Source organism: Pholcus phalangioides, unplaced genomic scaffold, assembly GCF_987345545.1.
Source record: "Pholcus phalangioides strain wild (caught in Gottingen) unplaced genomic scaffold, Ppha-v1.0 ptg000013l_1, whole genome shotgun sequence".
NCBI classification, from domain to species: domain Eukaryota; kingdom Metazoa; phylum Arthropoda; class Arachnida; order Araneae; family Pholcidae; genus Pholcus; species Pholcus phalangioides.
The window spans coordinates 7,399,437-7,414,565 of NW_028301606.1; the positions used below are offsets into that span (position 1 = coordinate 7,399,437).

The following is a 15,129-nucleotide window of genomic DNA, read 5'->3' on the forward strand; positions in this document are numbered from 1 at the left end:
TGAGGGATGATATTACCCACTTTGGAAAACACTGCCTTAACGCATGGCCCCGCCAAGTACGGCCCGGAAGGCCTTCTCTGCCGCTTGCGAGCCAGAAACTTGTGGGTGACGTATGGCATATATTGGGGTGATCATATCACCTGTATTTTATGGAGCATTCGGGTAATTTTGCCGTCCAAACTTTTTTTTATAAAAAATGTTCCGTTTTTACCGCTTTTTTTTCAACGAGGCTAAATCGAATTTTTTTTAAATCACGAATTAAGATTATTTTCCTGATTTTTAAACTTTATGTTAACTCTATCATAATTAAGGAAACATTTATTTTCTGGATATTATGCTGAGGTGAACTCGGCATAATATCCAGAAAATAAAATAAATGTTTCCCTGATATTTCGGGCTGATAAAAAGCCATCTATATCCCTCTATCATAATTAATTTTAGTCATGTAAAATACCGTATATTCATCTTACACATTTGTCAAAAATATACGGTTTTTTTTTTTTTGTGAATTACGTTTTTACCCATAGAGACTTGTAGCAGCCTCTAATTCCGTTGACGATCTCGCAGCAACTTTCGGTGATAACTGGCACCTTTGACAATTTTTTGGCTGCAATTAGCAACTTTAAGTACTCTAACCGCCTAAGAGTAGACAATTTTTTTTTGGCTGCGGGTTAATGACTTTATTTGCCTTTGAAAGTTTTTCTGGCTGTAATTGGCACCTTTACTAAGCTTTGGGCAGTTTTTTTGGGTATAATTGGTGACCAAACTTTCATTTCATAAATTCTTTTTTGGTTATAATTGGAGATATTCCATATGGAACACGATTTCCCGCATTTCTGTGAACGAAATTTGGTCAGCCGCAGTATTTATCGTGTTTTTCGACAGGAACACATTCCGCAGGCCGGGTGGAACCCCTTAGCGGGTCGTAAGTTGTGCTCTCCACTGTCAAGAGCGTACCCAGGATCTGAAATAGGAGGGGGGGGGGGATGAATCATCGATACTAAATTAATACGTCTGTGCTTTGTGTCAATTACTAGACTTTAATTTCTTTCTGGGCCCCTTCCCCCCCCCCCTCGCTGGGTATGCCCCCTGTCCTAATTCATATCAAACTCCGCAGAGCGCTCTTGTTCGTGGTGCTGCCATCTAGCAGTTATATATCAAAGCATGAATGAGTTTATCACTGAATTTTAACATCACAATATATATATATTGGATCGTTTCTCTTTCTCTCTCTCTCTCTCTCAATCTTAAAATAAAGTACCATATTTTAAACGTGTATAAGAAACGCCTTCTCGCCAAAAATTGGAGAGTTTCTTATATATGGATATTATTAATGATATATATTTTTCCTCTAATGAGCCCCCAAAAGTCGGGGGGGGGGGGTTCCTGGAATTAAATCGAAATTAAACTGACTTAATAGAAATTGAAGTCGTGTTTGTATTTATTACATGTGGCTATTCATAGGTTCAAATACAATGTCCATACAATTTACTGCTTTCATCAGCAACCACAACTTTTTCATTGATTCTTTTTTTTACCTCAAAAAATAGCAATAATTCATTCACTTTTTGCTCTTTCTTAAAAAATATATTTTTTTCAAGCACGGGAATATTTTCCTCAAGAGTCATGTTTTTTCAGAAATGACGTTTAAGGTCGTGCCATAATTAGAATTCGAATCTTGAGTACACGTTATATGAATTTTTGTATTAAATTACGTTGTTTTTACAACATTTTGGGACCATAATCACTAGAACCCAGATTATATGAACTAAAAAGTGATGAAATATCAGGGACGTAGCCAGAAATTTTGTTTCGGGGGAGGGGGAGAACCAAAGTGATAGAACAATAGATTCTGCCATCTTTTTCCCTTTTTTCGGTCATTTTCTCACATTTCCGGGGGAGGGGGCAGACCCCCCAAGTCCCCCCCCCCCCTACGCCCTTGTGAAATACGCTCTATAAATATGCAATTATGCACTTGAAAATGGCGAAATATGCATTTAAAAACGCAAAATATGCACTTAAAAACGTGAAATATGCACTAAAAAATCTTGGAAAACTTAAATATTCCAAAATACGTACCACGAAAATGAGAAAATACGCGTCAACAAAATCCTCATGCAAAAAAAAAACGATGTTTTTATAAAATGCATATTTTACATTTCTTATAGCGCATATTTAAATGCATGTGCACATATGCATTTGCATATAATCCGGGCTCTAATAATCACCAGAGGGACCCCCCGCCCCCCCCCCCGGCCTTCCACACCAACAACTTAGCAAGTTTTGGCTGAGTCCGCTCCATTCGAAGCTGAAGGAATCTGCCTTTGCTCCATTAGTAGCTGAAGATATCTGCCTCGGTGGCATTCACAGCTGAAGATGCCCGACTCCACTTCATTCGCAGCTGAAGAAGTGTTCCTTCGCTCAGGCAAGGATCCAATTGATGAGGGGGGGGGGGGGAAGATAAAGTAGGAAATATCTCCCCTCCCACGAGCCGAATAATATGGGAAAATTTGATTTGTCTATCCCGTAAAATAGGGGATCGTTCAAAGAACTTACACAATTCGCCTCCCCCCCCCCCCCATATCGTCCTGAATCTGCACCTGCATTTTCAGATCAAAGAAAGAGGAACATCAAGGAAAAATTGCCTTTTAAAATGATTTTGAATTTGTTACGCGAAGCTTTGAATATTTGCCAAAAATGAAAAGCAAATGGGTAAATATCCAAAACAAACTTTGTCGTGGATATGACATTACATGAAAATGGAAAAAAAACACATTTGAGTAACATTTGAACCAAACAATTACGTACATTATCTTTTCTTTCATTATTCACTAAACGAATATAAATACAGTCGACGCTCGATATAACGAGCCCCTTCGTCGCGCCGAAAGTGGACGTTATATTGGTAGGTTCGTTACATCGGAAGTAAAACATGTATGATAGTCGTTCTATGAAAACATTTGGGACTTATCCTACCGTTCGTTATAGTGGAATGGCCGCTATAACGTGGGGTGGTTATAACGAGCGTCGACGGTATTTTAATTTTTTAATGATAAATTTTCTACCCGCTTTCAGTCGTTGTAATATTCATCTTCGTGCAATTTAAATTTCGCCATAATTTTATAATTGATCGAAACTACATTCTATTAGAACGTTGGATAATATAAAATTTACGATCAAATTTTCCAATGTATTAGTGTCATTAGAAGACGAAATTTGCTAAACGGGAAACTGCTATAGAATCCAGTAGCGTCGTTGGGAAAGAGGTGCTCGTAACTATATTTTTGCGAGCACCCCTGGTTCCAACGCTGCTAGGGTTAATATGCGAGCTATGGCTCAGCCCCTCCAGGATGTGGGGGGAGAGGCCATAACCCTTTGGCCATGGCCCCCACATCCTGAAACAGGGCCCCTAGGATGGGATCTTTGGCGGGTCCCTTTATAGTGAATTTATGGCGTGAAAAAACAAAAAAATTATGAGAATCGTCCCGGGCCCCAGGGCTGGAGCCCTGTCAGCCTCCCCCTTGTGGGGGGCCATGCCTTTGGCCCTTGCTTAGGCCGCACCGTGTAACCTACAGGCGGAAAAACCTGAATTAATCCTCCTCCAGGTGCTCGAGCACCCACAGTATTTTGCAGCAAGGGCAGCCCCAGAATTCATTCATAAATCAAAATTTCCTACGCAAAACTCTCAGGACAGTTCACGACGGCCTTCGCACATACAGTTACTTATGAAATAAAATGTATACGTGTGTTATATGTGGCAGTAATTTTTTTTTTTTAAAAGATTAATACATCGATCACACACACATCGGGACAGAAGCGATCGGCACCCGATAGGTGGCGCCACCAAATGGTTGCTCCGAGCGATTATGCCAGCTGAGAGAAGGAAATGACAACAGGGGAGGCGGTTGCTGTGTGTGTCACGTCACTGAATTGGTTTTCCGGTTGTTGCGGAATTTGGCCGTGACGTGAAAAGAGACCTCCCTATTGAACCACAAAGCGAATATCCTCGATTTCAGTAGCGTATTTGGCTGTCGCTAACTCAATGCTACGGAGAAAGAATTCGGCATCGGTAGCGTGGCCGAGCGGTCTAAGGCGCTGGTTTTAGGCACCAGTCTCTCTGAGGCGTGGGTTCGAATCCCACCGCTGCCAAGCGATGGTTTTATTTGCATGAATTAACATGATTGTAATTAAATAATCCTTTTGGAAAATCAACACAAAAACTGACTCAACACTGGTGAGTGTTTTCGAAGAAATAATCGGCATTCGTGCCACTCGTTTTTGATCGTATATAAATGGAAATCCTCCTATCACCTGATGAATATTGACTGGCTTCATTTTTGTTGATAATTGATTTTTTTTAATTAAGTAATTATTTTTTTAATAATCATGAAAACTATATCTTGGAAAAATTCTGAATATGTTGGACTTGTTTTGAGATGGAGTCTAAAAAAACACTTTTACTGTTCACAAGTTCGTATAATCTGAAATATTTGCAGTTAATTTCAAATGCATAGGCTTAAACTTGTATAAGGCCCATAGACCCGAAGACCCCCCAAATATTTGCCACCATTTCCATAATACCTATAGAGATATTGGGTTTGAGGTCCCCTCTTCCTCCCTCCCTCAATATTTTCGAGCCCCATCTCAATATTTCCAATAAAATTACGCCTATGATCATGGTCAATGCAAGATATCACTACTTGGCAAAAGATGCTGAAACATGGCTTGTGATGTACAAGGGCAGCCCTGGTACATTACACACAACATGTTAGAAATTAATAAGTTTTCTTGTTGACCTACCTCTCTCTGTAAGCAGGGCTACCTGAATAACGTCATGGGCCTCTGAGTATAGTGATGTTATTGGGCACCCCCCACCTAGGGAAATCAGGGTCAGATCTCTTTGTTGTAGACATGGGCAGAGATACGGAAGGGGGCATTGCTCCCACGTCAAAGGCGGACTGATCCCAATGTATATGCGTATATATGAATTGGCATCATCATCATGCCTCCCCCTAGCAATCATCATCGTGCCTCTCTCCCAGACTTTCAAGTCTATTTCCTGGTTGTGGAGGCTCTCCCTCTCCCCCCCCCCCCCCCCCCACGGACACGAAGCATCCAGGCCCATGCGTTTAGAGACAACCCTCAAAGATCAGTATGTACTCAGAATGGGTAACACCTTAGAGAAAAAAAAAAAGTATAGCATCCATGCATCCCCCCCCCCCACCATGAGGATGGAGCTGACTAAACGTTAGTCTGGGGGCCCGGGACAATTCTTATAAAAAAATTTGGCTTGGGGTCTACGAAAGATCCCAGCCTAAAGTAGTCGCCTTATGCACCCATAGGCCCGACCGGGCACGCTCAAGTATTCTCAAGCGTGCCCTCATGATAATGAGATCGGGTTAAAATTTTCGACAGTAAGCATGTTAATTGATAGGAAGTCATTTTTAATATACCGTAATTTCCTAACGCCCCCCCCCCTTTTTTTTCCCCTCGCTCTATTATTGCTCCATAATAATAATCCGCGGCGGTGTATAATTCGCTTGTGATAATTTCCATTCATCTTTCTGTAGAGAAAAATTGTCGATTTTTCTACTTGCATTCATATATGGCATCTCTACAAACATTTCCAAAATTATTTCCCACCAATTAGTGTTTCTCGAATATTTATTTCTATTCCAACCTCGCAGTAGAAAAAAAGGAGGGAGGAGGAGGAGCTGCAGATAAATACGCATATAATGGGCTCATCACTGAGAAATTAGTATAATTTCTTTTACCGCATAATCCGCATTTTATACGCAAGAAATAACGGTAAGTGATTGCATATAGAAACGTATATAACTGTTCTTTCATATTTATAAGTAGTTGGAACCAGTGCCGTCTTAACGCATGAGCCCGACCGGGCACGGCCAGTGGGCCTCAAGAGAAGAGGGGGGCCTCACAAAAATAAGGAGTAATTGAAATTTTCGAGAATTTTCCAAATAGGGCCTCGGAAAAACCAATTGGCCCGGGAGCCCATGATGCTCTTAATTAAGATGGCCCTGGTTGTGGAACACATTTTTGCATGAAATGTCCCGAAATCTAATTTTTTTGCAATTGACATCTGCATTAAACTTTACTCATCAAGCGGATTGTTTGTGTTTGTCTCGGGACTCTTTTTTCCCTCACAGTGTATTTGTTAATAAATTGAGACTTATATTAATAAAGAAATGGGGTTTTTTTTGCCTGAAAAGTTCTTTCGATCGAAAACAAAAATGATATCGAGAAATGATGAAACATTTCGAATTTTGACATGATTTAGTTTGAGTTGTGAACATAAGATGGCAGCACCACAAGCGTGGAGCAGCGCAATTTTAGTAGTTTTGATATGTACTCATCGGATCACCATATTTTCCAAGAAAAATGCAAAAGTAATGTGCCAAAACGTCAATAGTCATGAAAAAAAATGCCAAAGATAAGCTAAATTGCAAACTATTGTTGAAACAACCCCAAAATTGCAAATTATTGTTGAAATAACCTCAAAATCACCAATGGCTTTTCGCATAGACCAGTGTTTCCCAAAGTGGGCAATATTGCCCCTTGGTGGGCGATGCAATGGTCCAGGGAAACTTCAGATTTAACATAGGATCCTATGGGTTCACTTGAGTTGGGGGGGGGGGGTGATGGGGAAACAATTCTGTCGAAGGGGGCGATGGAACAAGAAGTTTGGGAAACTGTGCCATAGACATGGCCCCCCACATCCTGAAGCAGGGCCCCTAGGCTGGGATCTTTTACGGGCCCCCATACCAGACTTTCACGGGAGCCCCCTTTATGATGAATTTATAGCGTGAAAAAACAAAAAAATGATTAAAATCCTTCCGGGTCCCAGAGCTGGAGCCTTGTCAGCCCACCCCTTGTGGGGGCCATGGCCATAGACTAAGGTTACTAGACGTTCCCTATAGGAGGACATGTGCTCCTCCTTTTTGATGTCATTTCAAGCGTCCTCCTTCGTTTTGAAAAATGCGCTCCTTTGTCCTCTTTTTCTGACTAGACAGTTGGGAAAATTCATTACAAGTAAAGGAAGAGACAATTCAGGATCAGGGTTGTGTGTGTGTGTTGGGAATTGGCAGTATAGTGGCGCCAGATGGTGTGTAAGCTGGGAAAAGTGACGTTACCAAGGGTTCTTCAGGTATCCTCCTTTCTCAGTTTTCGAATCTGGTAACCCTACTTCTGAGCAGCTCGTAAACATTCGATTTTTTTTTATTCGATGAAGTTTTTGTAATTACCAGCAGAACGATTTTTCTTACCCTTGCATTTTAGAGGGAAATGTCATGGGTGGAGGAGACATATATTGCTCTCTCTGCATTCTGCACCAATAAGATACAAAAGTAAGTTGGCAAACAATAAATGTCATTTTTACGTTATTCAAATCTACATAAATCATATGAATACAGTGTGCTCTCTGAAATGCAATATTCCATAATTTTTTGAATATTGACAATATATATATATTTTTTGTATTGGAATAGCATTCAGGACACCCCATGTGTCTTTGATATAACCCTTAAAATTTTTTTTCATCTGGATATTTCAATGCTTGCCAATTAAAGGGTTAATAATGGCTATTAAAATGAACAGGGCCGCCCTCAACAGACGTGGGGCCTGGTGTCAGAATAATTTCGGGCTCCTTAGCACCGATTTTGTGGGGGGAGGAGAATTTTGAGCATCCAAAGATACATGCGCGCCTTATCACAAAATGTGCAGGAGTGATGAGAAATATCTATCACCAATAGGCTACCATATTTTCTCGAAAGAAATACAAGAAATTGGGATTTTCCAAATACGGGAAAATACTGGACATCGCTGATGATTATCACCAAATATTGCTGAAATTACGGAAAACTCACAATGGTGGGAAATAAAGAATTACTGCAAATTACAGTGGATTAAAATGAATTCCAAGAAGTAAAACGTGCACCAAGACAAATGTGGGAGAGTAATATTCTTATTTATGGTTGTAATTATCATAATATAATTTATGAGTTGAAAAGTAATTTCAATCTTTAACTTCATTGATAAAATTGATAAAAACTCAAGTAGGCTTCGCGTAAAAAACGGGAAAAGCCGGGACATTATAGCCAAAAATTCACGACGGCCAGAAAAACAAAGAAAAACTGAACTGTCCCGGGAAATACGGAACGTATGATCACCCTAATCACCAACGACAAATACAACAATCGGTCTAAGACAGTTAGAGATTCTGAAAGAAAAAGAAAACATTTGTTCAACACAAACGTCGTACAAGAAAAATTGATGCTCTCGCCTAAAGCGTACCCATCTGTATGTATGTTTGTGCATCGTCTTATATTTTAGTATGCTATAAGCAGAGGGCCCCGATTCAACGGTGGTGGTGGTTGGCACGCCCGGGGCCCGACTACTTAAGAGAACCGCAAAATACCTACTTCACACTTTTTCCTGATTTAATAACTCGCTCTAGCGAAGCGAGCGGCGAGTGTATTATTGCACAGAGCGAGTTCAGTAGCGAGTGAAATCGTAGGCCAGTAGCTAGTACTCGCTCAATGTAATAGAGCCTTACAGGCTTTATTACATTAAGCAAGTAAAGTCATCCCATGTGGTCTAGTGGTTAGGATTCCTGGCTTTCACCCAGGCGGCCCGGGTTCGATTCCCGGCATGGGAAGCAATTTTTTTTTTTTAAGAAGCAAGTTTATCATTTATATAAAAATAAATTAAATTCATCATAAAAAAGTCATAATCAATGATTAATGACGAGTCCAACTGAAAATATGGCGAATGAAATTGATCTTTAAATACATATTTCTAACATGTTTCAACTTAAAAGGGCATTGGTTTTTGCGCTTTGTACGTTTTAATACCACTGACTTATTTATACAAGGTGTTTCAAAATTTCATGTAGCATTAGGGTAGCCATCTTAAGATCATCATGCTTAAGATCAGCATCCCGGGTAAGTGATTTTCAGTGGTTCCTATAATGGTAGAAGTTTACTACCTACCAGAGGCGCCGACGTGAAGAAAACATTGTATATGCGGGACTTGAGCGCGTACGCAGATGAGAGAGGGTGCATTACATTGTTTTTTCAGAAATTATTGGAGAGGTTATAATTATTATACTCACAAAATTTATTGGGGGGTTCAAATGGTCTCAGCCTCTAGGTTCCGGTGCCTTTTTTCTGCCTACCAGTTTACATACTTTCTCTCGAAAATCATACTCCCGGATCTCAAATAATTATAAAACCCTCCTATACATCCGAGGTCTCGGATAGGGTTCATGCGTTCAAAAATGTAATTAGAGTCCTCGTTTATATTACTCTAAAAATGTTGAAAATTCCCGTTTTTTCAAAGATCAAAAAAGGGGAAAACCTCTTAGAATAATTCATATGAATTCAGGGGCGCCGGAAGTGTTTCAAAACTGTGGGTGCTCGTCTTTAGTTTTATATCGGAAATTTTTAATTTCTGTATCACTTCTGGGGGTGCTCGGATCCATGTCACGAATTACCGTGGGTGCTGGAGCACCCACAGCACCCCCGGCTCCGACGCCGCTATATGAATTCCTACAAACAGGACCGAAACTAGGGGAGAGCAGGTAGGTGTGGGTGTCCCGGGGGCTGAATTTACCCTTCAACTGCTCCTTCTACACGGGGCTCAAAAATGCGTGCTTTACCATTAACTCCTAGAGATACACGATGTATCTAGGAGGTAATTGCTTGCTTCGATTGACCAAGTATCTAATTGTGGCTCTGCCTACAGATGACAGAACCAGTGGCGTATTTACGGGGTGTTAATTGGGCCTATGGCGACAAGTTCCGAGAGGCGACGAATTTGAGGATTTAGTTGCAAAGAAAATTATTATAATGGGAGAAGGGCCACACTATTCTCACAGACTGCCATAAATCCGCCTCTGCCCAGACAAAGCGAGTGACCTAGAGAGTGTGCGAGCACTTGAATGATCAAAAGAGTAACCTAGAGTGTGTGAAAGTATGCGAATGCCCGACAAAGTTACCGAAAATACCCATTGTTTTTATATTGTTGTAAGCTGAATATTATTTTGTGAAGGGGTCCGTGGACTTCATCTTATTTTCACTTATTGATTGGCACCGGGGGCCGGTCCTAGAAATTGTGCCACCTGAGGCGAATAATATATTTCTCCGTCTGTAAACTACGACTCTCTGAGAAGAGTTTTCTTTCTTTATCTCTGCTACCTTTGATACAGTGGTTCCCAAAGTGTTGACCACGAACCCCTTGGGGGGTGGAAATGTTGATGATTTAAGATGTCACCAGAGATTTTCCAGACGATCAAAAAATAAAAATATTTTCAAATATTTTAGTAAAAAATTAAAAAATATCGAAAGAAAATACCTTTATACTGTATATCATCTTTATCCATTTCTGTTAATTTAAAATGCTTTTTGAAGGTCAGGCTCAAAATTTCTCTGGGAAAGATTCCTTGTGCTTCCCGAACCCAATGTGCTCGTCTCCAAAAGTCGATCTTGCGTACGCCAAAACTCGTGACCAGGTTGCAGGGTATTGTAATATGATAAGTATATTGCATCTTGTGTAACGCAAATTCTACCACTAGTCATTGTACCGCTTGATCATTGTTTGGCACAGCATAACATTTTGATAGTCCTTTCCATCAATAAAAAACAAACTTCAATCTAATCCAAAGGTGCATATGCACCCTCGGATGGTTGATGGCACATATCGCAGCAAATCCGTCGGGAAAATATATTTGTTTTTGGTGAAGTGCGGTTGTGCATTCTCGCAAAACACCCTCGACCCCACATTCTATGATCAAATATGCTTGTTTAAGGTGTCTCATATCATCTCATAAAGTTTGTCCCATGAATTTAGAATCACCCTGTACACTTACATTTATGAAAAAGACATCAATGAACTCCCTAAGGCGACTAGATAAGGATAGCCCTTATTCTAGTGGCTATACCCCTCCCGCCACCTATCAAATAAAATTGTTACAATTCTTTCATTGAAATTTGCGAGTGGATTTTTATCATTGCAATAGATGAAAAAAAAATTATATAATAAATTTCAAAGCAAATTTGATAACTTAACAAATATTATTGCTTATAAAATATTAATTAAAATTATATCATATTGGTTTTTCATATATCGCGTTAATCAAAATCCGGTTGCCAATTTCAATAAAATAATTGTTACAGTTTTATTTGATAGGTGGTGGCGGGAGTTCTAGTTCATCGATGTCTTTCTGACACATAATGTAATACTGTACTGTATAATTCTTTTTAATATTTTACAGAAGGCAGAATTTTGTTGATGAAATTTTATTTTTTACCCGTTTATTGATTATGGAACGAAGTGCCTAAGAAAGGCACTATTTTTTCATGGTGAATAAGTTTACAAAATATGGACATTAAGCGCCTGAGAAGGCTTTTGTATTTTATGCTGAGTATTTTAGCAGCGATGAAAAAAATTCCCCATATTGTGTAAGCGTGGGCGGAGATGAGGGGGAGGGAGCATTCCCCCCCCCCCCCAGCGTCAACGGTGGAGTCGATTGATCTAAGGCATAATAACAACCCTTTCTAGAAGGGCCCACAAGGAAAAGTCTGCCCCGGGGTTCCGAAAAGGCACACCACGGCCCTGGTGCATGGAACACAAAAAGTGAAAAATCCCTAATAGGTAGAGACGGTAAAGAGAGAGAGAGAGAGAGAGACAACACCTTATTAGTTTTCTTTTATCTTTATTTAATATAGCATTCAATTGAGTGTTCTTCACAAACCAGTAAAATAATGAATTACAAGTTGATCATTTTTGTCGTACCGCGGTCATTTTCTGCACACGAGGGCTAATTTTAGACAAACCCCCCCCCCCCCCGGGACCTACAATTTATTGCCGATTCCGAACGGCAGGCTTGTTTTTTATACTCATCGAGAGCTTGGTGCTCTAACCCCTTGATGGGGACTCCCTGCGGTAGCAATTTTTCCGCGGTCATGTCGCCGTTTTTGTTGTGCCCCTGTGTCAGGAAAGTTTTCTGACAAGGACGAACCGGGTATCGAACTCGCGACACCTCTAAACATCCTTTGGTACTTTAGGCGAGTATCTTATCGACTTGGGCTACCGCACCCAAGTCGGTACATTACAAGTTGAATGGGTGGACGCTCTGTAGTGGATTCTCGTAATCCGGCGTTTTATCTTCAAGCCCAGAAGAGGAAAACGTCACTGATGTCGCTGCCCAGAAATTTCTACAGTGCTCGTAGCTTAATGCGATCCCACCGGGATTCGAGGTTTCTGATTACAATAACCAATAGGTAACTATATGCGAAAGAAATCCAAAAGCAAATACGATGACCATGCTTCCAGTTTTCCATACGAACAAGACGTATGAAAACGGGACTTCCGGTTTTTCTTTTCTACACAAACTGGTTGCAAAATATGTTCGATTGCACCGTTTTCTTGCTCCATACAGTATTGTTCTAAAACAAGACTTTTTTTTGCTTTAAGCTGAAATCAAACCGGAGAAAGTCTTTCGGCCGAGTAACTGTGAGAATCTGGTCTACTAAAAAAAACTGACCAAGGGTGGGCCATTAGATAATTAATTGAAACTTCACACGTACATGGATATAGCGGTGTTACTATTGCCCAATTAGGGCATTGTGAACCGGGGATGGAAATAATTACCGACAATGAAATGATAATTTATCGAGAAAGAAGGTCTGGTTCAACCTCAACGTCAAAATACGCAATAAAAACTTTTGACAGAAAAAAAAAAAAAATTGATAACATAAACCGTAATCCTATTAACTATAAATATCAAATATCAATCAAGACCAATATCATGTTATTATAGTGGTCTGTTTCGTACTTACAAGTTTAGGCACTGAAAATGGTCGAAATAGGCAGGCAAAAAGGCACTGAAAATGCCTAAAATAGGCACTAAAAAAGGCATTTGTAATTTTTGGGAGGAAGAAAAATAACAAAAAACAAAGGTAATAAGGGTCCAAAAATTATAGCTGAAAAATTGATCGCACTTAATCCATCTATTGTTTCAATTGTAGTTTATATTTAATAGCTGCATTGTTATCCAAGTTAAATTGATTTCAAGCCTAAAATAAAATGTTAGTAGACACTCAGGATTAAGCCAATTCCAGGACCACCATTACCAGACGCGGAGCCCATAGAGAAAGTGATCTGTGGGGCTCCTTCGAGTTGCGAACAATTCTCGTTTATTTGTTGCATTATACTTGGAGTAACCATTATCATTTCTATAGTTGAAACATGGCTACCTTGTCCTATTTTTGTAAAAAAAAAAGTAACTCTGTTTTTATATTACCATGTATGCGGGACTCCTTAAACGCGGGACCCTGTGTGGTCGCATCTGTCACACACATCTGAGGATGACTCTTGTCAATTTAATCAAATACTAGATACATACGTTTAATAAATAGTCATGGTTGTTTGCAGTACATTTATGGTGCAAAAAATAAAATCAAAACAACATGGGGCCCTAGAGCCCCGTCTGCTCCTACCATGGCCCCCACGGGGGGAGGCTGACAGGGCTCCAGCCCTGAGGCCCGGGACGATTCTCATAATTTTTTTGTTTTTTAACGCCACAAATTCATTATAAAGGGGCCCGTGAAAAGTCTGGTCTAAGGGCCTGCCAAAGATCCCATCCTAGGGGCCCTGCTCCAGGATGTGGGATCAATTCATAATCTTTTGGGACGGTCATTGGTCAGCTATACACAAACAACGCAGTTGTTTGTGTATAGCTGAATGAGCAATTGCTGACAGCAATGGTTAAGCGAGACATATCATGTGAAACATGTGGAGAAACAATTTCCAATTTTCCTTTGCTTTTCTAAAAACACGGGCTGCGTTCATCTGAAACAAAATCATTCACATCCAGTGCCGTTTCAACGCATGGACCCACCTGAGCACGGCCCGGGACCTCAAGAGAAGAGGGTCCTCACAAGATAGGAACTAATTGAAATTTTCGAGAATTTTCTAGGTAGGACCACAGAAAAATATATTGGCCCGGGGGCCCATGACACTCTTAAGACGGCCCTGTTCACATCTAACGCCATCCGGTCAAAGCAAAGTTCATGCATGGCACCACCAATTTCGCAGATCCAAGATGATCCTATTTGAGTCCAAATGGGGCTGGAAGTGAGGGAGCGCTTTATGATGATAATTAATACTGAGAGTTGGGAAATTTTAAAAAGGGCAATTCTTTTGAAGTTCTCAATGATTAAAGTATCCAAGTTTTACCGATTATGACCTCTGAAATTCACTAATAAACTTAAGACTATGCTAAAATAGGCACATACAATATATGGCACGAAAATTTCAAAAAAGTCATTTTTACCAAAAGCGTTTGAAAATAGGCAAAAAAAAGGCATACACATGGCATTTTGCCTGAACTTCCGGGCGCTAGTCGTGACAATACCCGAATGATAATATTATACGTGATTCTCTAATGAGTGGTATCTATGTGTGTTATTCAAATGGGCCTTTTCCACTAAAGTCCAGTAATCCGGCGATTTCTATAATCCGGCACACCCTGGTCTGATATGTGCCGGATTAGCGAGAATCTACTGTAGTTTCGGGATCAAACCAATACTAATTGCAATTTTGAACAGAGAGAAAAAAAATTACCACAATATAAATATTAAAATTTATATGGAATAAAAAAATTATTTTAAATTTGAAAAAAAAAAAAAATTCAGGTTCCACCGAGATTTGAACTCGGATCGCTGGATTCAAAGTCCAGAGTGCTAACCATTACACCATGGAACCTTACTTCCCATGCCGGGAATCGAACCCGGGCCGCCTGGGTGAAAGCCAGGAATCCTAACCACTAGACCACATGGGAGTGACGACTACGGCTCTTATTTAAAATCAGCTGTAATAACCGATGAATTCGTCAAATTTAATTCTGATGATTTCATGGTTTTTTTTTCATATCAATTGATAAAGTTTCGTATTAAATCATAATTTCTGAAAATTTTATTAAAAAAAATAATAAATTTTATTGTTTTGTCAATATTTTTTTTGATTTCGTGTGTGAAACAGATTGCCATCTACCAGAGATAATTTAAAAGAAAAGTTTGTTTTTTCATACTCGCGCGACAGATGTCGCTA

The 15,129-nt window shown here is 39.9% G+C and overlaps 4 non-coding genes across 4 annotated transcripts; 2 read left to right on the forward strand and 2 right to left on the reverse strand.

Moving 5' to 3' along the window:
- The first annotated feature begins 4,068 nt into the window (after positions 1 to 4,068).
- Positions 4,069 to 4,149, forward strand: TRNAL-UAG (transfer RNA leucine (anticodon UAG)). Its single transcript has one exon. It is a non-coding gene; the product is annotated as a tRNA-Leu (tRNA).
- A 4,453-nt stretch (positions 4,150 to 8,602) lies between these two features.
- Positions 8,603 to 8,674, forward strand: TRNAE-UUC (transfer RNA glutamic acid (anticodon UUC)). The gene has a single exon. It is a non-coding gene; the product is annotated as a tRNA-Glu (tRNA).
- A 6,038-nt stretch (positions 8,675 to 14,712) lies between these two features.
- Positions 14,713 to 14,784, reverse strand: TRNAQ-UUG (transfer RNA glutamine (anticodon UUG)). Its single transcript has one exon. It is a non-coding gene; the product is annotated as a tRNA-Gln (tRNA).
- A 4-nt stretch (positions 14,785 to 14,788) lies between these two features.
- Positions 14,789 to 14,860, reverse strand: TRNAE-UUC (transfer RNA glutamic acid (anticodon UUC)). The gene has a single exon. It is a non-coding gene; the product is annotated as a tRNA-Glu (tRNA).
- Positions 14,861 to 15,129: the final 269 nt, after the last annotated feature.